This window comes from Pelobates fuscus, chromosome 7 (genome assembly GCF_036172605.1).
Source record: "Pelobates fuscus isolate aPelFus1 chromosome 7, aPelFus1.pri, whole genome shotgun sequence".
NCBI lineage: Eukaryota > Metazoa > Chordata > Amphibia > Anura > Pelobatidae > Pelobates > Pelobates fuscus.
The window spans coordinates 56,706,028-56,729,778 of record NC_086323.1 but is presented as its reverse complement, the minus strand read 5'-3'; the positions used below and the strand labels follow the sequence as shown (position 1 = coordinate 56,729,778).

General features: G+C 43.8%; 1 protein-coding gene across 1 annotated transcript in view; it reads left to right on the top strand.

Moving 5' to 3' along the window:
* XPR1 (xenotropic and polytropic retrovirus receptor 1) overlaps positions 1–23,751 on the top strand; it is a 112,708-nt gene that overhangs the window by 26,724 nt on the left and 62,233 nt on the right. The gene's annotated exons all lie outside the window — the stretch shown is intronic.

Here is a 23,751-nt window from a genome sequence, read left to right as displayed (position 1 = left end):
AACAAAACCTTTCTACTTTCCCAATATAAATATGGAACAAAAGGATATTTACACAGTCCAACATATATTTATTTTAGTCATGTCTGTTCTTGACAACAACGTTGTATCCACCACTAACGTTTACCTAGTGTAACGAAAATATACCCCAACACGCAGAATTAAACTAAACAGAAGACCACACAGAGGGGAGATACGTCTACCGGACCTTAGAGTGGCCGGATTCGACGTAAAGGAGAGATATACAGAGTCAGGAGCCATCCGAGGTCAAGGGCACAAAGAGACAGCGAAAACTAGGACTAGCCGGGGTCTGGTACACAGTAAACAGCAAGCCGGCAAACAAAACAGATAAGGAGAAAGAGAGATAACGTAGTCAGAAACAAAGCCAAGGTCAAGTACGAAGGAACACAACAAGCGCTAAAGGGAACTGAAACAGAAACCACGATAGGGCAAGGAACTAAGGGAAAAAGGTGAGTATATATGCCTAAACATCTATTTCGATTGGTCCCTGTCACATCCACGCCCCCAAAAGGTAAGTGTATGAGGAGTGTCGCATGACAGGGACCAATGGGAGGCCTTTTCCAATTTAGGCTCCCACTGTCCCTTTAAGAGCGCGCCCGAGACCCGCGGCGCGCTCTTAGTCAGGCGGGCCACGTGACCGCTTCTCGCGGTCACTGCCCGCCTTCCTGTTGCAGCCGTCGGATGAGCCGCGTTCGGCTCGTGCAGCAGCAGAGTCGCGCGCGGCTTCAATAGTGGGCCCCGGCCGGCCCCTGGAAAGGGTAAGTACTGCTACACCTAGTTCTATAGGTACTTGAAATATTTTCACGGTCTTGAAAGGCTGGCATACTGGGTTATATTTTAAGGAGATGCTTATAAATTGCAGTCTCCTGGTGAAAAATCATTGGAGAGTTTGTGTTTTGATTTGGTTGATCGACTTTATTGGCAAGTTGCAGATTATAGGATTGGAATTGAGATACTGAAAGTTTACCGTTGCATTAAATAATAGCAAAGCCATGGAATAGCTGGTAATAGACTGCAAGCAGACAATGTACTTTAGTTAAGGTATGTATCACAGAGATAACCCCTCTACTCCATGCATTATTGTTTAACAGTAAACAAAGACTCTAGATGAAATGGTACCAAACTCATTTTTAAAGAAACAAAAGGAATACAAACATGTAATTTTAATGCTATAGTGTACTGTTCCCATTTTACTGATGGTGGGGGTTAACCCCACATTTTTTCCAGAGCTGAGACTCCCCTTTATGCAGACACCCTCTAGGCCTCCAGTGATGTGGTCCCACACTGTATCCCATTTTCGTTGTGAAATAAACTTTAACTCGCAAGTTGGAGTAAACATGGAATTAATAATAACATTAATAGCTTAAAATAATTCCTTAAAAACCGAGTGCAAAGTCAGTCCACACTCCTTGCTTTCGGCAATTTAGTAATATTTATTAAGAGGCTAATCAAACAAACATATACATTTGAAATAGGCTAGTAAATGTTGCTACCAAAACTAGTCATTGATTGAATAGAAAGTAAACTAAATTAACATAGTAAAACAGGCATAGACGTGATACAGGTACCACGCCATTGATCATCAGCTGATAGTAAGAGAGAGAGAGAGGGTGTGTATAGTGGGGAGAGGGTGAATTCAAAAGAGAGAGAATGTGTTATTCACAGGGCTTTTAACAGGTTACCCTTCCTTCTGCTGGACACACCTCCTTCAGTCAATCCCTTAGTTTGTAACAGAACCAGAGTGCCTACTGGGGGAAGTCGGATTGCACTGGAAGGGTATGGAGGAGGAGTTTATCAACAACCCAACTGATTTTGCCTGGTGAAAGGCCATGTGCTTCACAGAGGACTCCATTATTGCCTAAGTGTAGAGTGTATTAGAACACAATAACACTTCATTGGCATACAGTTTGGCTGTTAATCAGTCCCCCCACTTATTACACGTCGTCTTTTCCACTTCATTGCTGCTATATGAGAAGTGCATGCATCAAAACTTCTCCTTGGGAACAATTTGATCCAGTGCTTCTGTGATAAGCAGATAAAGACTTTCAACTTACTTATGCAATGCATGAGGACATCAGTGACACATTACTGAGTCAAACTAGAGGAAGCACCCTCTAGTGGCTGTCAGGAAGACCTTTGCTATAGTTGTGTTTTAGTCTGGCAATGTTTATATTGCCTTTTCTTCAATACTGTAATTGTTTACAAAAGGACAGAGCTACTGCACCTATACCACTTCACTGAGATGTAGAGGTCTGGGTGCCAATAGTGGCAAACCTGGAATTTTGCAGCATCTAATCACACACATGAGGCCACTGAGATATCTGTGAGGTTAGGGTTATTACAGATCACTTATATGAGCATGTCATAATGAAGTAATATCTACTGATATATCTGTATGTAATGATAATAGTGGGAGCACTTAATTCAATAATAACTTCTTCAAAGTCAACCATGCCAAAATGATTACTTTTACAAAATCACAATAATATATCCTCAAAAGTGCCTATGCAATTACCGTATGTAGAAATATTTACTTTGTTAAAAGTTACGATGTCTACATAATTGCATATGCACTTTTCATAATATATTATTTTAATTTGCCATAAGTGACAAGTTTTGCACGGTTGACACTTTTTAGGAGTTCATTTGCACTCCCCCTATTTTTGTTATATAATTTAAACAAAGGATACAACTATATAGAGTTTATAACAGAATTTGAAAAGCTTTCTATAAACCGTTTTGCATTTTACAAATCTATCTGTGCCCTGAGTACCTTTAAAGCGGCACTGTCATACCGAACTTACCTTTCCTCAATCTCTTCCTCTTCTCCCCCTCTCTCAGGATCTGTTATTCTTTTCTTCCTGTCTTCTTTAGTTTTCTTTAAAACCATAAGACAAAGTAGGGACTCTTTGTCTTATGGGATTCCTCCGCTTGACCAGCTCTGACCAGCGGAGGAGCAAAGTGTGCTTCATTTCCGCTGGTCAGAGCAATTTTCCCATGATCCCTAGCTTTCCTCCCAGTTCCCACAATACTTCCTGTCAGTATTGCCGAAAGTCCTGTCACTTAGACAGAACGCCGGCAAAACTGCCGAATTGCATCCTAACAGAATGAGCACTGTTTCTCCATTGGTGTTAGGATGCAATTCGGTACTTTGTTCGGATCGGAATTTCATTCAAATGAATGAAACTCCGATCCTATTCATTGCTGTGGCTGCATCTTGCAGCCGCTTAGTAGATAACTCCCTAATTCCCACGGTATCAGGGAGCTATCTACTAAAAGGCTGAAAGACCTGAATTGGTCTTTCAGCCAAATTTACTTGGCATTAGTAAATAATATGCCCCTACTCGCTATACCGCGAGTAGGGGCATGTCTAGTAAGCAGTGAGCAGCCTGTGGCTGCTCACTGTAGAAAAAAAATAAAAAAAATATTGCCCCCCACCCCTAAATGACGGGTGGGGGCCGTAAAGTAAAATAAGGGAGGGAGACCTATTGTCCCCCCCCCCCCCCGGCCCCCACCCCTGAGCGGTGGGTGGGGGCCATAAAGATAATGAGGGGGGGGGGACCTACTGTCCTCCCCCCCGGCCCCCACCCCTGGGCGGCGGGTGGGGGCCATAATAGTAGTAGGGGGGGGGGACCTACTGTCCTCCCCCCCCGGCCCCCACCCCTTGCCGGCGGGTGGGGGCCATAATAGTAATAAAGGGGGGGGGGACCTACTGTCCTCCCCCCCGGCCCCCACCCCTGGGCGGCGGGTGGGGGCCATAATAGTAATAAGGGGGGGGGGGGGACCTACTGTCCTCCACCCCCCGGCCCCCACCCCTGGGCGGCGGGTGGGGGCCATAATAGTAATAGGGGGGGGGGGACCTACTGTCCTCCCCCCCCCGGCCCCCACCCCTGGGCGGCGGGTGGGGGCCATAATAGTAATAAGGGGGGGGGACCTACTGTCCTCCAGCCCCCGGCCCCCACCCCTGGGCGGCGGGTGGGGGCCCTAATGGAAAAAAGGGGGGGGGACCTACTGTCCTCCCCCCCGGCCCCCGCCCCTGGGCGGCGGGTGGGGGCCATAATAGTAATAAGGGGGGGGGACCTACTGTCCTCCAGCCCCCGGCCCCCACCCCTGGGCGGCGGGTGGGGGCCCTAATGGAAAAAAGGGGGGGGGGACCTACTGTCCTCCCCCCCGGCCCCCACCCCTGGGCGGCGGGTGGGGGCCATAACGATAATGGGGGGGGGGGACCTACTGTCCTCCCCCCGCCCCCACCCCTGGGCGGCGGGTGGGGGCACTAAGTAAATTCCCCCCCCCCCCATCAAGGTGACTAGGGGTGCCCAAGCCCCTAGTCACCCACCCCCCACCCAAATAAAAAATGCCCCTACCTACCCCCCTCACCCTAAAAATGCCCCTACCTACCCACGCTTGTAAAATGACACAGAGCACTGTGATTGGATGGATTTCAAGCCATCCAATCACAGTGCTCTGTGTCATTTTACAAGCGTGGGAAAATTCCAAAGAACTTTCCCACGCTTGTAAAATGACAAAGAGCACTCTGATTGGCTTAAACCCACCAATCAGAGTGTTCTTAGGCTAATTGCAGGGCGGGGCAAGGCTTTATAAGCCTTGCCCCGCCCTGCGGAGCTCAGTCTGCGCGGAGCCCTCCATGGGTGAAGATGGATTATTTTTTTGTGCGCTCGGGTTTTTTCTTTTTCGTCGGGTTTTTTTTTTTGCGCTCGGGTTTTTTATTTTATTTTTAGTTCGACGGCTATGATGGTTTTTTATTTGGCCTTTTTTGGGGCTGAAAAATGAAGATTTTAGAAAAAAGAAGACGTCGAATGGTAAGTTTAATTTTACTTTACAGGTTAGCAATTTTATTCCCCCCTCACTATTTTTTAGGGCGAGGGGGGTAGGTAGGGGCATTTTTTATTTGGGTGGGGGGTGGGTGACTAGGGGCTTGGGCACCCCTAGTCACCTTGGGTGGGGGGGGGGGGGGGAATTTACTTAGTGCCCCCACCCGCCGCCCAGGGGTGGGGGCGGGGGGAGGACAGTAGGTCCCCCCCCATTATCGTTATGGCCCCCACCCGCCGCCCAGGGGTGGGGGCCGGGGGGGGGGAAGGACAGTAGATCCCCCCCCCCCCTTATTACTATTATGGCCCCCACCCGCCGCCCAGGGGTGGGGGCCGGGGGGAGGACAGTAGGTCCCCCCCCCCTTTTTTCCATTAGGGCCCCCACCCGCCGCCCAGGGGTGGGGGCCGGGGGCTGGAGGACAGTAGGTCCCCCCCTTATTACTATTATGGCCCCCACCCGCCGCCCAGGGGTGGGGGCCGGGGGGGAGGACAATAGGTCCCCCCCCCCTTTTTCCATTAGGGCCCCCACCCGCCGCCCAGGGGTGGGGGCCGGGGGCTGGAGGACAGTAGGCCCCCCCCCCCTTATTACTATTATGGCCCCCACCCGCCGCCCAGGGGTGGGGGCCGGGGGGGGAGGACAGTAGGTCCCCCCCCCCTTTTTTCCATTAGGGCCCCCACCCGCCGCCCAGGGGTGGGGGCCGGGGGGTGGAGGACAGTAGGTCCCCCCCCCCTATTACTATTATGGCCCCCACCCGCCGCCCAGGGGTGGGGGCCGGGGGGTGGAGGACAGTAGGTCCCCCCCCCTTATTACTATTATGGCCCCCACCCGCCGCCCAGGGGTGGGGGCCTGAGGGGAGGACAGTAGGTCCCCCCTCATTCCCATTATGGCCCCCACCCGCCGTCCAGGGGTGGGGGCCGGAGGGGGAGGACAGTAGGCCCCCCGTCCCCCCCTTATTACCCTTTTTTTTTTTTTTTTTTTTTTTTTTTTTTTTACAGTGAGCAGCCACAGGCTGCTCACTGTTTAGTGGACATGCCCCTACTCGCGATATAGCGAGTAGGGGCATTGGGGAGATTTTAATCTCCCTTGTGCTATTATGGGGGTCATATTGACCCCCATAGAGTGAGGGGGGGACCTGGGGGGCTTATGAAGTGGTGGGGAGCTCTGCTCCCTGCCGCTTCTATAGTTACATATTACAAGGAGGGAGCTGCACGCCGGTAGCTCCCTCCTTGTAATAAACTGAACGAACAAACTAACACTGATACTCAGTGTTAGTTTGTTCGTCTGATTTTTTCTATTCATTCATTCGTCTGTCTGATGAATGAATGAATAGGTGAAATTCCCGTTCGCATGTCCAGGTGTTTCACTGGGCATGTGCGGGAATCTCAGGGCTATCTAGTGTGGGCAGATGACGTGTCCCACAGGGACTTCACCTACCCACACAAAGATGGCGGCGCCCTGAATAAAGATCGGGCAGAAAATAAAGAATAAAAAATAGGTAATGTGGGGGGCATAGGGGCATTTGGGGATGACTAGGGGGTCGATTGGATGTAGTTGAGGCGGGAGGGGGGTTAAAAAAAAAACGGAATTCGGCATGACAGTGCCGCTTTAATTGTGCAATATATATATTTTGTTTTAATCTGTCTTTGTGTCTAATATGTAGGCACCTTTTAGCACTACATATATTGATGATTTGCCAGTATCATTGCTGTAAGAGCATTACGTGAGGTGTAGTCCACAATATCTGTGATGCAGAAGCTTGCCTAGCCCTGGTTTAGGATGACCGGTACAGCCTCACTATTTCAGACACGCTCACTATGCTCTATTATTTTAGAAAATCTCACTGCATTTATAAATTTACACTAACTGGAAGCTGTAGTATAAGTCAGATTTTACAACTATAGGCAAACTGCTTTGCAAGAGTGTTGTAATATATCTGGATCTTCAGCACTCCAAACCTACTAACCTTTGGTCTTGGTGCTGAAGAGCTTAGATTGTTATTTCTAACTTTGTTTAGTTAAATTCACTTGAAATTGCCCAGCACAAAATATTGCTTTATGTCAGAGTACAAGTGTATATGCCTGATAATTAACATTGTTCCACAAATGAAGGTAGAAAACCGTTCCAGCTGAAGTGGTAGAGGTTAAAACAGTGAGGGAGTTTAAGCATGCGTGGGATAGGCTTAAGGCTATCCTTGATAAAAGATAAGGCCAGGGACTAATGAAAGTATTTAGGAAGTTGGGCAGACTAGATGGGCCGAATGGTTCTTATCTGCCGTCACATTCAATGTTAAATCTTGGCAAATTGGTAAAAGCAATCCTCGATATTAGGCTGTCTATCTCCAAACTTTGCAGCTGGGATGGTAAATATCTGTGCATGTGTGTTTTGTTTACTTCACAAATGTAATGTGTTTTGGGTCAGTACTTTCCCTGCATGCAAAATTCTATTCTAATGAAAAGATTCAGGGATCACCACATAGATATAAGAGTATCAAAACCATATAACTGATACATTGTGAAATCAATTATTTTGGTGTGATGAACTTGGCATTCCTCTGCACAGTGAGCTATTAAATAACGTTAGAAATAAATTGACTCAAAATTTTGCAGTAGAAATGTTCATGACTACCAGATCTTCTCCATCTCCTGTTAAGTAAAAGTGTGCCTTTAAGTGCTATGAATGGTCTACATAATAATTGAATTTCTTACCTGAAGCACTTAGCCTGTATGGCGTGCTGCCTATATGTCTGCATGATGCGTGAAGCTTTCCAATCATTGGTGCATCTAAGTGTATAACAGAACTTCACAGCAATAACACATAGCTACTGGTGTCTTTAATCTAACTTAAATATGTATAGAAACCAGCCTGTGAGTAAATCAGATACTTTGGTTTTGTGCTAAATTTTAATTTTTAGTTATGTTACTGGTTATCAGTTGGTCTCTAAAATGTACTGGAATAGCATGGCCCATTGGCAAACCTTCAGCCGTATGCCAAAAAATGAAAAGGTCCCACTTTATGGTGAACTACAACTCTCATGAACCATTTCGTGACCAAAACACAAGTATCTTGACAATATTGTTCTGAGATGTTGCTAGGTAACAGAATATTCTGTATTTGTAATTGTATTTCTAGCTATGATAAGCAAATGTTTTTGTTTTTTTAACCAGCTTCCATGTATGTTTTCTTAATACTTGTAATTCTATAGTCTGCGTGTATTACTGCTCTTGGTACTGGCTGCAGACCGATGATCACATTTTGTAGCGGCTCTTTAAATGGCTTTCTAGTAATTTACAATTTAGGGCCTGAATAACTGGAAAAAGACTTGCTCAGTGAATTATTATTTAAGTGCCTTTACACAGAGCTTGAATCCTCTTCATCCTCCCCCTCCATCTCGCACCAATTATAGATCAAGTCTTGGATGCTTTTGCAGACAGTGCTGATCATATCCCTGACACACAGGAATAGATTGTTCTGGGGTCAGACCAGAGACATATTTAAGATGCCAAAAGGAGTAATGTTTTCCCATCCTCAGACAACCCCCATCAGTGTAACATAACCAGACACACTGGCCTAATCTTATTACTGTGCATTTCCTGCCTGTGACCAGTGAACAGAACGTCTGGTCGTTCCATATTGCGTTTTCGGGCTGAAATGGCACTTACAATTTAAATGCATGTACCTTTTCAGACAGGATTCATATTACTCCTGCTTCTTTCTATGTTGACAATGTAGTATTGTTTATGTCCTCTGTCTGCTTCAATATTTCATTTCATTATGCCTGAAGAATTATCGAAGTTTACTGCCAGTTACATGGTCTATGTTAATGGTGCTATTGATGCAGTCTATTGTGCCTCTTGACAAATTGCACTTTGAGTCCATTTTATAGCTATATTTATGAATACAAATTGTCAGCATGCCGTACGCTGTTCTTTTAGCCATAACATATTTGCATGCTATATCGAACACTTTATTATCCCCATCCTTATGATCATTGCTAACTTGTGACCCCATTATTTGAATGTTTTGATTTGTATAAATCAGTAAGAAAATGTAAAGTCTTTAAGAAAAATAACGCTTATTGGAGAACCACTAAACACCCTCATTTAAAATACATTTTTGATTTTGTTGAGGAAACCATCATTACATGGTTTAGCCTATTGCAATTTTTCTAGAGATTCCTTGGATCGTTCTTTTTACATTTCTTCCCTTTATTAGCATTTAGACATTTTACTTTTTTTTTTGTTCTTGTTCTATCCATTCACTAGGCATTGAACTACTACTATGCCCATAGCTTGTTATATAATCCTATCGCACTGTGAAATATGCCCATATTATTTCAATGCCTCAAGTTAAAGGACTTTGGCTACTGATGGATAAAAACACTACTTTAAGGAAACACTCCAAGCACCATAACCCCTCCAGCTTGCTCTACTGGTTAAGGTGCCAGGACTCTGATGCCCACCACTATAAGGAGCCAAACCATTTTGTAAACAATTTTCCTTCTTACATGGAGTTCGATGGGCACCGCTCCACTCTTCCACTGCCTTCTTCAGAGAGCCAAAAGTGCCAGTGCGGTATGACTCCTTACATTTGTGGTGCTCCGGTGCACTCCTGCCACCATAATCCCTATGAGCAACAAGGTCAGCATAATATTTAGTCATCGATAAAATATGTATGTAGACTTCAAAGTATGTAGAATTAATGTGCTGACGGTGGAAAACGTCAATGTTTATAGGCAGTTCATTTGATAAATCTCTCAGTATTATTACGAAGAGATAACTTGTCAGTAACTCAAAGTGCATTGCAAATGTTTGAATTCAATTTGAATTTCCTAAAAGTCACATTTTAGATAAACTTTATAGATTATTTTTTTTTTCTCAAACGGCAAACATATTATTTAGTTTGATGCCCCACAGCATTAAGAATTGACACAAGTCCAAATAGATGTGGTAGATCTGACAAAACAAACTGGACTTCAGTAGCATTTGTACATACAGTATATCATGATTACGGAAACACTCAGTTATTTTCTAAATCATTAATAGTGCTGCCCACCTTTTCTAAATGTTTTGTAGCCCAATTCATCTCTGAGCTGGTCAATCTGCAATGAAATATTCTATTTAACCACTCCGGACCACTGACATGTCAGGATTGTCATGTTGATCAAGAATTTGTATAATCATGATCCTAATGTCAATTAACGGTAGCTTTTATACAGGTTTAGGATTATTGTGGTGCAATCTTCAGACGTTTACTTCCAATTTGCATCCATTTATATTTGTGTATGACATTTGATCTGTTTTGTGCACATGCTGTGTACACCGTTCCGTGTTAAAAATTGTCACTCAATCCTTCGTTCACCATGGTGCTCAAAGCATCTATCAAGTCTTTGTGGTTGTGGTGTTTTGGTATTTTTGCACTTATTCAGAATATACATCCAAAAGTCACTTGGGCTGAAATAATGGGCACTGTCTTCCTTTTGGATTTTGGTTTCTGCCTTCTTAGTGTATGTTTTATTGCTCTGGCTGATTGTTATGTGACTGCATTTCTATATAGCAGTTAGCATTGCCGTCTGTTTAATTAAAAGCTGCCAAGCTGTAGTTGACAATGTGTCCTTTATACAATGGCCCCTGGAGGGTGCTGCAAATGTCATTCTTAGAAAGCCAAAGCCCTCAGAAATTATACCAAATCAATAACCCTCTGGCTAGGAAGGGGGAGGGAAGTCTGTATTTTAGAAACCACTTGCCGCTGTTCTTTCGAATCACCGAGTAACTACCTGGATCTCTGGGCTATGGCCATAGCGCTGGCACTCAAAGGATTAACTATCAATTATTATTATTATTCTCTCAGACTCCTGTTAATAGAATGTAGAGTGCAAGATATGCATTGTACATGCTAATGACCAATCTGTTGCAGTCTGTAACTGGCCTTCCATTGCCCGTGGCTTGAGATCTAATGCTTGCATTGCAATAATGTTAATAAATTCACTTTCAATCTGCAAGATATTTTCGTCTTGTGTAAACTGTTATTTGTATTTATTCCTCTGATTTAGAAGCGGATATTAAACCAATCTGTTAATAATTTCATTCTGTATGCCCGTGAGAATGCACTCTGCCTTGAGATGGAAGTGTTTTAGTCATTATATCTACTGTTTGATAATGAAATGACTTGCTTTCAGGGTGGATAAAAATAGATGTAAAAATATGGTTATAATGAAACAAATTATTTTTTTTCAATTGCATGGTTGATTTACCATGCTTTTAAAACATTTTTTTTTTTTTTTTTATTTATTTTAATTTCTTCAAATTGTAGTTTATTGCAATTTTCAGATTGTGGGTACAGAAAAGGAAAGGGCGAAGGGGTCAAACAATAGAAGGTCACAATCACCATGGATACATTAAAAGGTATTTGATAACATTATATATCCTGCATTGACCACACCTTAGGTCCTACAAAGTCATGCAGGGCTACATGCCAACAGGCAAACTTGACTACCAAAACGCTCTCCATAGAGTCTGTCCATGACGCAATGATGCCTCATCTTGTCACCAAGATGCTCATCCGGTTTGGTCGTGTTTGTCCCTATAAAAGGTACACCATGGGCCTCAAAGGTTGTCAAATGTTCACCACTACTGTTTAGGAGAAAATATGCTGTTCTTTCATAACTATTTATTCTCTCTAGTAGTTCCTTCCTCCCATGATATTTTGTATTCTTCCAAATGAAAGCAATTGGGTGTCTGGCGCCTCCTAAGTCAGCTTTTTGGGTGTTGAGGTGCCCTGGACGAGTTGGTAGCATTCGGATAATAGTTTTGGCTCAGAAGGTGTCATACCACACATAGTCAGCATTCCCTAGTGTGTGTTTAGAGCCTCCTTGCCAAATTCAGGTGTCATGTACACATTTAATTATCAAGTCTTTTGACTGTAGCAAAGGAAAAACCCATGTAGAGTCAAGTGAGTACCCCTCTTGAAGGTCCCCCAGTGGTAGCACCCTACCATTCTGCAACAACTAAATTACGTAAGTAATCCCAGTCTTTATCTACCTTTGGCTCGGAAAGGTCAGGGATATCAGTGCCAATGAGTCTATAGGAGTTAGGTAAGTAAGGTGGTCTACCCTCCTTTCAAATGAAAATGAGTGAGCCAAGGTATTGTTCTATTGGTAATGAGCTTATAATATGATATAGCTTCATAAGATGCAAGCACAGCTTACAGGTTGAAAAGCGTTTGGTGGGTGTAATGGCAAATAAAAGTATTTTATGTTCGGTATTGTGTATATGAACAACCTAATGTATGTTTTGTCTTATTTTGTGTGCTAGATATTCCATTGAGAGGACAAATTTATAGTGGGGAGAGGGGATACCCCTGCCACGTACCACTCGTGATGTCAAAGGGGGCAGATAGAAAGACTGCATTTAAAACTTTGTCAGCAGTAGGAGTTATACAGGGCTAGGATGTCCAATACTAATGCTGGAGGAAACCCAAATTTCTACAGCACCCCTTGCATGTACATCCAATTGAGCCTGTCGAATGTTTCTTTTGCCAGAAAACAGATATGAGAGAGGCTGAACTTGATAGACAAGGGTCTTTTCAGCCCATGTAACTGTAACATTGTTGGAGTTCATATAGTGTTCCCCAACCCAATCCTTGTGGACCACCAACAGTCCAGGATTTATGTATTTCCCTGTCTTATTCCAATGGAGATACAGACAAAATCTGAACTGTTGGTGGTCTATAAGGACTGGTTTGGGGAACACTGGTCTAGCCCAACCAAGATCCTGCTGGTATTGTCAGACCCCTCACAAACCCCAGATTGGTCTTTGTGTAAAAGTTTAGGTAACGTGAGACAATCTATTTGCGATTTAGTTTTGCATATAGTTTGGTGTCGACATTGAGTGGTGAAATAGGTCAGAAGTTTTAGCAAAATTGTGGGGACTTACCTGTTTTGGGCAGATAACAATATGAGCATTTCTCGTGGCAAGTGACCTTGTGGGCAACAGAAATTGAATGAATGTATTAGATAAGGGCCAAGGATATCTTTTAAAAAAATGTTTTTTTTTGTTTTTTTTTTTTAATATAGGCTGGATGGGCAATATGGCCCTGGGGATTTGTGGGAAGGAAAAGTCTTAATATCCGTTATGATTTTTAGTTGCTTAGAAGGATTTCCCTAATTTATTCCTGTCTTCTTGAGAGAGGGCGAGGAATTTGTCAATTTGGACTGTGATGTCGCCTGTCCATCCAAATGATTTTGCAGTTGAGTATAATATGCAGCAAATAAATCCACAATTTTCTGCAGGGCTGAGAATTTTTTTATTTTCTCTTATGTATTGTAATGGAAACCCCTCTGTTCTTCTTCCTATACCATGCATGGTGGCAAATAGTGAACCTGGGGGAGTTAAATTTGATTCAATGCCCCTCATAAAAAGAGTTTCCTGCAAGTATGCTATATGTATAGTCAACACAGTGAAAGGACGTCTCCGGCTTGAGCATCAACAATAATTTGACCCAAATAACCCATACATAAGACAATGAGTGGGTAACAACGGTCTACCCAGGATCAGTGTGTAGTGCACATGTACACATTTTACAGCAATACAATTGCAGAATAGGACATTTAAATGGAAAAACAGCTATGGGGCAATAATATTGACACATCCCATTATATAAAGCAACAGAACGTGTCCAGCAGCGATGGACATATTGCCCATCGGTCCTATATTACAAAAAAAAGATATAGTTGGCCCTTATCTAATACGTTTATTCAATTTCTGTTGCCCACAAGGTCGCTTGCCACGAGAAATGCTCATATTGTTATCTGCCAAAAACAGGTAAGTCCCCACAACTTTGCTAAAACTTCTGACCTATTTCACCACTGCAGACCAGGGGTGGGCCGGGTGGCTGGCCGCCCTTCCTTGCAGACAAGTGGTGGGCCGGCCGCCTGCCCGCCCTTGTAAAGAAATCTTTTGGCAACTCTCCATATTTTGTACAGGAATTCTTGGCAAACACATCTGCCTACCATTTGTCCAATACAAAATTATAGTCTAAGATATGCAAATACAATTCTCCCATTATCACCGGTATTGTTTCTTTAATTTTGCATTGCAAATGAGTGTCTAATTGTAAAACAAGCATAAATGCCTGTCATGTTTGTAATTTCATGGATCTTTAAGGTAGAAGTGGCTAACATCCCCTTCACATTTGTAGTTGGCAAACTATACGTTTACTTTGATGGAAAATGGTCTTTTTGGTGCAGCATTCCACCCATTCCTATTCTCGAGCAATACTTGATATCTAAACTGTTGCAGTAACTGAGCTGCAGATAATCCCCTGTTTACAGAACATGCAAATTAGTTGTTGCTATCTTTCTAATTACACAGTCCTTCATCTTTTGACTGTTAATCTGTGGCTGCTGGATTTGAAGCAATATTCATGGTAACCGTTATTTATTTTATTTTACAGTTATTTTAAAATCTGAATAGCATACCGTAGCAACTGTACATGTTTCTAAAAAAAAAAAGTACTAGGACATCTATACAGGGCAGCGTTTCTATATATGTATGTTTTTATGTATATGTGTGTGTTTGTCTGTGTATGTAATGTATGTGTGTGTGTATATGTATATATGGGAGGCTGGGCCTGAAGTTGTAGGAGGGGCCTGGTTCCCTTCTTAAGGAGCACCAGCCCCTCCTCACTACAGTCTCCGGTCTGGCGATTTGAACTTTACCCGGACGTGGCAGCAGCTGTTAAATGGGGTGCTTGCTGTTCGGGTAACACGGTACAATGCTTTTCTGACAACATGGCAACTTGCCATAATGTTAATAAGGGACGTTCATCCTCACTGGCCATTATGCTTTTCCTGACACATATTCCTGGGGTCCGATTGCAGGAGTTCCAAGCGGCACTACCAACAGTGGCCCAGAGACCTACCCCAGCACCACGGTGGCACGACATGGTTATGGACTAGACAGTTTACTCACTCACGGGTGTCACCTCTCACAACTAGGTCTTTCTGTTAACACTAAGAAATCATATGACAGAGCTTTTCATATTTACAACAGATGTTTGCAGGAATTTCACATAATAGACATGTTCTCAATGGAGACTTTGATTGCGTTCATTTCCTTTTGCCACCTTCACCTAAAGCTTACTGGTATTCAACACCACATCCTCACCACTTGGCGTAATAAGCAACGCTTCCTTTCATCTTACCAGGTAAAAGCCATATTAAAAGGTATTAAGGAGTCCACCCCTACTCACACACCTACTAGACTACCCAATTCACGATCACCTGTTCCAGTCACTGTCAGACCTCCTAGATACCTCACTATTCAAAACACAGACAAACCACGTGATTAAAATGGACATCTATTTAGCTTTTTACAGATTTCTTAGGCCCGGAGCATTCACCACCTCCAACACTAAATCCCCAAACTTAATCAAAAGGGCACAGTTAAATCACACAACCACTACCTACTGTCCCTAAATAATACCAAAACTGGTGGAATGGGACAGGCGGTAACAATCACGTATTACCCCACAAGCAATAAATGGTGCTCCGTGGAAGTCTTCGATCACTACCTTTTCTCCATTCAAAATGCACCACATCAACCACTTCTGGTTCTGCCGGGCAATACCCTTACTACTAGCAGGTTCATGCTCTATGTAAGAATGTTATTGGTACGGTTAGGCCTTAATCCAGCCAAATACTCGGGTCATTCGTTCTGTATAGGAGCCGCTACCACCGCATCCAAAAGGAATATTCCAGCACATATCAAAAGGTTAGGGCAATGGAAATCCGCTGCGTACACTAGATACATACCTCAACCAGTACAGGAGATACGCCTAGCATTCAGGAGTATGATTATGTGATATACTTATGTTGTATTGTAGGCGGAATAAACTTGTTATATCTTTTTGCCCTCTTTTATTTCAGGGCTACCGCATTGTCAGTTCCGGCACACCACAACTGACTTTGCCCCTTCCTCTGTATGTTTTATGTTACTCAATCTACGGCTTTTGAGGCCCTGCACACAAATGTGTATATATATATATATATGTGTGTGTGTGTGTATATAAATAATTATACACCAATCACACACACACACTCCTCTCATATGCGATTTAAAGTGTCAATTTTTCTAGGGTATAATGTTGATTGGGGGAGAACAATCCTGTCCTACATTATGAAGTACCAGGTTGTGCTACAATGTATTTAATGACTGCTTCGACTGTATTAATTCTAGTGAGGTTTGAAAGTATTAAAGGGACACTATAGTCACCTGAACAACTTTAACTTAATGAAGCAGTTTTGGTGTATAGAACATGCCCCTGCAGCCTCACTGCTCAATCCTCTGCCATTTAGGAGTTAAATCCCTTTGTTTATGAACCCTAGTCACACCTCCCTGCATGTGACTTGCACAGCCTGCCATAAACACTTCCTGTAAAGAGAGCCCTATTTAGGCTTTCTTTATTGCAAGTTCTGTTTAAGTAAGATTTTCTTATCCCCTGCTATGTTAATAGCTTGCTAGACCCTGCAAGAGCCTCCTGTATGTGGTTAAAGTTCAATTTAGAGATTGAGATACAATTATTTAAGGTAAATTACATCTGTTTGAAAGTGAAACCAGTTTTTTTTTATTCATGCAGGCTCTGTCAATCATTGCCAGAGGAGGTGTGGCTAGGGCTGCTTAACCCCTTAAGGACCAAACTTCTGGAATAAAAGGGAATCATGACATGTCACACATGTCGTGTGTCCTTAAGGGGTTAAACAGAAACAACGTGATTTAACTCCTAAATGACAGTGAATTGAGCAGTGAAATTGCAGGGGAATGATCTATACACTAAAACTGCTTTATTTAGCTAAAGTAATGTAGGTGACTATAGTGTTCCTTTAATGTTTAAGAGTTCATTAAAAAGGTTGACTTGCTGTAGAAAACTATTGTGGACTAAAATTCATAGACTCAGCCAAACACTTAATGAGGTAGTTTGCAGTTATTTTCCACATATGCTTCATAGAACTTGGTTGCCTCATTATGCCACTTTATCAGATAAATATATATTTCCGCCAGCCTATGCTACAATCTCTCTGAGCATGGTAGTAGTCTGACAGGGGCAGCCTATATCTTGCACTTAATTTGATGGGACATAACCTAAACCACCAGCCACTCTGTTTTGTTTTGGTTTAGTTTGTCTCCCCCCCCCCCCCCCCCCCCACCCCCCCCCCTTTTATTTTTCCTCAAACGTCTGCACCAAAGATTTGCAGTAGGCTCCTGTGCATGTGTAAGTTAATTTTAGTGATGACCTGTCTGTGCTGTGGTATCACTCTGTGTTTATATCACGTTTTTGTGACCTTAAACAGGAGTTCAGTGTAGGTAAGGCTTGTGATGAATCAGGAGCCCTGTCCAGAATAAATGGTAATATATTGCACTCATAGTCTCATTAAAGTGATTAATAGGAGAAATTATTTCTCACTTACCCTTCCTAGCAGGAGGGAGCTGTTTTTGCTAACCAAACACAGCGGCTCCTAATCTGCTGTGACCTCCTGTTATTTAAATACTGGGAGAGAGACTTGTACACACACATGCAACGACCAGGCACAGCGGTTCTGAAATTTTAGCTTATGCTAACGTAGTGTAACTATAATCTTAATTTTAGTAATGACGGGGGAATATTTGCATAAACTTTCTTTACTTTAACCCCTTAAGGACCAAACTTCTAGAATAAAAGGGAATCATATGTCGTCACACATGTCATGTGCCCTTAAGGGGTTAAACTCCAGCAGCACAGATCAATCAAAGTTTTAAACCAATCAGAATCAAGAATCATTACTACATATAGTTCTGTGATGTTTGCTTCCTCCTCTTTCTTTGACGCGAACAGATAGTCCAATCCAGTGTAACTCCAAGGACCTCTTGAACAGTAAGAATGTGATGGGTAGATCCAATGTATAATGCCTATTTTCACCCTAGAAAGAACAGAAAGACGTGAAAGGTAGCGAAATGACCGTAGTTTATCAATACAATTATTGTGTATATAAAATAACATATTCATATCTGATATTTATTATAAATCAGATTCTAGTTCAAACAGTTAGGAAAATTAAGCGTAAACATCAGACTGACTTGTAAACAAACAGAAGATAGATAACCAGTATAGGAAGAGGAAGAAGGATGGGAAATATTCACCTCATGTCATTACTAAAATTAAGATTATAGGTACGTTGGCAAAATCTACAGTTTTGACACATGACAGGATGCTTTCTATTTGCATTTTTAACGCTTATGGAAGAAGCATAAGAAGCGGGAAAATAGAAAATCCGAAATGTATCTTCGCGAGACCAGTCAGCATAACGCATAATGTCCGCCTGAGAGGCCCCCGACGAAAAAGCTTGCGTAGCCGCTGCACCGCATATTGAGTGCGCCTGACAGTTATAGTAGCCATTGGACCAATCTAGCGACGGTCATAACTGAAACTGGTCCGTGTGGTTGTACATAGCATACGAGTAATTGTCCTGAAGGGGAGCAATGAAGTGAAGCAGTAACTTGTACATAGTGAAGGAGTTTTTTACCACGCAAAGCCGGGACACAGAGGGGAAAAAATGGGTAAAAAAACAAAGCAGAATTCGCCATCGTACGACGCAAAACCAAAAAAGACAAACCGTACACGTTGAATGCCCTAACATCCGAGATCCTACGGAAGGAAACCAGACATAGTAGCAAAGTGAGCTTTGCCGATAATTGACACAGAGATAGCAATGCATTGTCCGGCTATTTCCGAAGGAAATTCAAAACCAACTAAACGTCCCAGAGACTTGAGTACTTCGGACCAGGTGGACGAGACAAACGCATACCTCTCATGAGGCGGCAAACCAATGGATCCTGCCCCACCGGACATCCTTGTACAGGGATGTGGGCCGCTGATATCGCTGACCGCGTAATGTTAACCTAACTGTAAGACTGACCCTACGAAAAAAGTGAAGAGAGGAAATTCAATAGGACGATAGGGGCAGTAAAGGGATCTGAATTCCTCTCCATACACCAGCTAGACCATTTGTTCCAGGCTGCCAGGTAGCATTGTCTAGTACCTGGAGCCCACAAATCCCATAGGAGGTCCTTAGTTGTCTGCGATAGTCCATGGACATCCCAAGATCCCCAGAAACAGTCTAGGCCACTAGAGGGAGACAATCTTGCAGAATGAGCGGGTGCATCTCCGCTCCCGATTTGGATAAGAGGAGTGGGAAGTCTTGTAGCATCAGTGGATGATCATATGAGTTCCAATAGGTCCGGGAACCAAGCCTGGCTCGGCCATAGAGGAGTGATCAGCAGGAGTGAGGTTTGGTGTGTCCGTGCCTTGTGCAGGACCCTCGCCAGCATGGACAAGGGTGGAAACGTGTTGGTCCCTTTGTTCGGACATGTCTGAAGAAACGCATCCACTGCCTTGCATTCCGGTCCTGGGAGCCAGCTGAAAAATCTAGGAAGTTGACGGTTCATCCATGAAGTAAAACAATTCGACATGTGCTTGGCCAAGCTGCGGATGGCAAAGGAGCCCGCTATTAGTTCAAAGCAGTTGATGTGCTTATCTGATTCCTCGTGTAGACATGAGCCCTCTGTGAAAGTGTATAAGCAGTGCGCTCCCCAGACTTCAGACTGGTGTTCGATTCCCCGCGAAATCTGGTGAAGGATCAAAAATGGCTTTCCTATTCCTGGCTTGCATATGGAGGAGCCTTCAACGGAGTTCCGTGCGCAACTCTACGTTGAGAAGTATCAACTAATCGTATGAGTAAACTGCTCGCAAGAAGAGAGCCTTTAGCCTGTTGCATGGCTCTGTAGTGTAGGGGACCTTGGTATATTGCCTGAATAGAAGCGGACAATAGACCCACTACTTGGGCTGGGAGTCGAAGAGGGATAAGTTCTAGTTGCAGGATTTTCCGTATTTATTTTCGGATGGCGGCAATCTTCGACAAAGGGAGATGTAGGAGGTGTGTCTTGGAGTCGATCTCGAACCCCAGGAATTGAATAACTTTGAGCCGGTTTGAGAGACTACTTCTCCCGATTAACCACGAGTCCCAGCGATTCAAAAAAATTCCACAATAAATGTTGTCTGAGATACTAGCTGTGAGGCCGAGTTGCAGAAGATCAGCAAGTCATCTAGGTAAATCAGGCACCGTACTCCCAGAGCTCATAGATGTGCCATGACTGGTTTCAGTAGTTTTGTAAAACGCCAAGGGGCCAAACTCAGGCCGAACTGAAGACTGGTGAACTGACAGGTGGGATTTCTCCAACGGAACAGTAGGAATCTCCAGCAGTGAGGTGCAATCGGTACCGATAGGCAAGCGTCTTTGAGGTATAGACATGTGAACCAATCGTCCTTTAGCAAGGACGTGTAGTAAATGAATACCTTCCATCTTGAAGAGGTGGTAGATTACAAAAGTATTCAGTTGATGACTGGCCGATATTTGCCTGTATTCTTTCGTACCAGAAAGATGTTGCTGAAGAAACCCCTGTCGTCGGGAGCAAACGGAACGGTCTATGAGGAGTTCCTGAACCTTGGACACCCGGAGAGGATGTGGCAGTTGTGGTTGAATGTGGACGGGAAAAATTTTATGACTTATACCTGCAAATGTCCCTCCAGTTCTGGAATAAGACAACCTTCCTGCAGTTAAGGCAATGTAAGGGAAGCCTATGTCGGGACCCACCTGAAGGGAATTGACCATATCCACGGCCACGGGGGCCTCTAGACCTGGTCACACCTCGGTAGTGTGAGGGTTGGCGGTAAGCAGAACTGTGATAGAACGAAGTTGAGGGAGGCTTGGGCCTGGGTCCGGGTGACCAAAAGTGGCTGGTGGCACGGCCTCTCTGCTGACCAGCCCTTCCAAAAACCGCACTGTGGTGGGGCCTGAAAGACTACTTGTAGCGATGTTTGTTTGGGCCTTGAGTGTCATGAAGAGACTATTTATTTATTTATTTATTTATTTATTTTTATTCTGCGATGAATGCATCACCAAACAAGAGGCCATTGGCCAAAGCCCCCAATTCTTTGGTGGCAATGTTCAAGAGCTTGACATCTATCCGTACCAATGCTGCTCTACGTCTCTCCATGCAGAGGGCGGCATTGGTGTTGCCTAGGAGGCATATGCACCGTTGTGCCCATTCACGCACGGCGTGATGGTCATGCTGCGTGCATTGGGCCAGCGCCAGGTCAGAGTAATTAAATCTTCGCTAAGGGTCCCAGGATGTCGAGCAGCTTATCCTGTGTGGATTTCAACCCTCTCTCTGGCCGGGACATAAAAGTAACCACCATTTGATCGAATTCCGGTGTCACTACCATCTTGTCGGGTAGGATGGGCCGTGGGCATTCCTCCCATAGTCTCGCCCTGACCTCTCTATCTAGAGGTTTACGCATCTGAAAATACACGAATTGTGCTAGGTGGTTTGATAGGCTCCAGTTTGAGGACCTTGGATGCCTAATGGTTCGAGGATCGAACAAAGGACAACCGTGGGGGTCCAGAAACAGGCAGTCAGCCTCCTGTAATATCCCAAGTGGTGAGGGGTCGTCTGCAAAAGACTCCTTCACATACTTGGAGTTATGTGGGAGCAAGTCTTGCCAATCGTCCCCGTCATCAGATACGGAGTCATCCGCTTTCCACTCATCTAGTGGTAGTCATCATCTTCCCTGGAGGAGGGCATAGGGGGAGGGGGCCCGGGTGTTGTCACCTCGTTGGTGCGTTTGGCAGCTTCCTTTCCCTTAGACCTGACCGTGGTTGGTGCACCCATTCTGTGGTGTTTAGGAATGGATGGTGGTTCCTTAGTGTACCTCTCTGAACCTCCTATATCCTCTTCCTGTGGTGGGAGCACGCTTGTGTTAAGAGTGGATACCTCTGGAGGCGGTTGGGTGAGTATTTTAGGTACGGCTTTCTCCACTGATGCTGCTACTGCAGCGTTAATCGTGGACTGAATTCCTGCGTTTCTGGTGGCGTGTTACTCATCATAGCGTATGGGTAGTCTTGCGGAGGAGAGGACATAAGTTAACATCCGAACAGACTCCTAGACCAGCCTGACTGGGATTTCCCTGTTAGTACAATCGGGCATGCCCAAAACGTTTAACCAACCACTACAAAACTCACAGGTGATGGTGTCAATAGGATATGTGTGAGGGGTCACCATTCACTGCCGGTCGTGTAGAGTGGCTAATGTGTTGGATTGGCGCTCAGAAGTAGGGGGAGGCTCTGGAAGCCTCCAGTAGTGCAGGGGTTAAACTTGTGCCACATTATACTCTTCATGTTTTGTGGCGTAATTGATTTCAATCTCAAAATCCATTGTGCAATACTGTATACCTTTACCAGAATTCCTTCATTTGCTCTTAAAATAAAGAGCTAAAAAAAAAAGATACACCCCATCATGGTGTTTGCTGCTGACCTAATTCATAAATAATTGATTTATTCTCTATGGCCTTTCTTTGTTCTATGCTTAACCCCTTAAGGACACATGACATGTGTGACATGTCATGATTCCCTTTTATTCCCTTTTGGTCCTTAAGTGGTTAAATCTTTAACAAGATCTTGTCCAAAACACACAGATTGAAGGGGAAATGTTCTGTACAGAGTAGTTGTGAGATTTGTATATAGACTGTAAGCTCCTTTGAGCAAGATCCTCTTCAACCTATCGTTCATGTAATTTTTCTTGTAATTGTCATATTTATAGCTAAATTCCCCCCTCTTATAATATTGTAAAGCATTACGGAATCTGTTGGCGTTATATAAATGGCAATAATAATAATGTGTATTTATTTTACTCTTCCGTATCTGTGTATACACAGAGCCATTGCAGGGTTTTGTGGCTACACAGGTGAATTTATAGTAACGTGCAGTGTGTATCAGTTTATCACAGGACTTCACAATAATAAATCTTGCAGTAATGCGCAGAGTGAATAACAGAGCTCTTCCATAATAAAACTCACAGTAATGTGTATATTTATCACTGATCCTCCACAGCTAAAAAAACACACATAGCTGTGCATTTTGTAGGACAGTGTCACAAAGCTCCACTGTAATAAACCTCACAATGATGTAATGTGTGGTGGCTGTGATTGGTGTGTGAGTAATGTATGCAGGATGTGTGTGGTGGGAGGAGGGGATGTTTGTTGTAATGGTGTAGTGTGCTGCAAGTGTGTGATATATGTGGATGTGATGGCTGTGTTTTGTGTGCGTGTGTGTGTCCAATTACCGTGTGGCAATAGTTTTCAGTCAGGAAGCCAGCTATAGCAACATCCCATGGCGTGAATAGTAGTCATAGCCTTGGTGCCAGTCTACACAATGACTCAAACCATGCTTTTAGTGATTGAAGTACCCAATCAGATAACTAATTGCAATGCTTTAATCAGGGTGTGTTTAATAATAAAAGCATAGGCAACGTGTCAGTTCATTAATGACCCAGCTAGACAGGTATGATAATGAACCAGGTGGGCATTGCCTTGTTACTTCCAGGATGCCAGAGTACGATCACCCACTTTTTACCATGTTTCATTTCCTCTGAGGGATGAGACCCTCAGTCAGGGCAGAGGCTAGGAGTGGGCATGCTGTTAGCAGGTCCAGTGGTGGGGAATATCCTGTCCTCTCGTGCTCTCAGTACACGAGTGCTAGCTGGTGACCTATGAAAGAATTCAGACACCCTGATCGCTTCAGTGAGATGAGGCAGTTACAGTACCTACAGTGTCCCTTTTAAGCATCGCTTTTCAGAAAACCCTGATATATTTCTCCATATAGGTTACGAGGTAATAGACGCCATTTAAGTAATGGTGGTGAGGTATGCAGTATATTGCAGAGACCGCAATATTTTCCTTTCAGGTTCTCTTTTATACACAAACAGGACAGCTTATTTTTTGGCAGTTGGTTGTGTTGGCAAAAGAGCATTGCTCAGC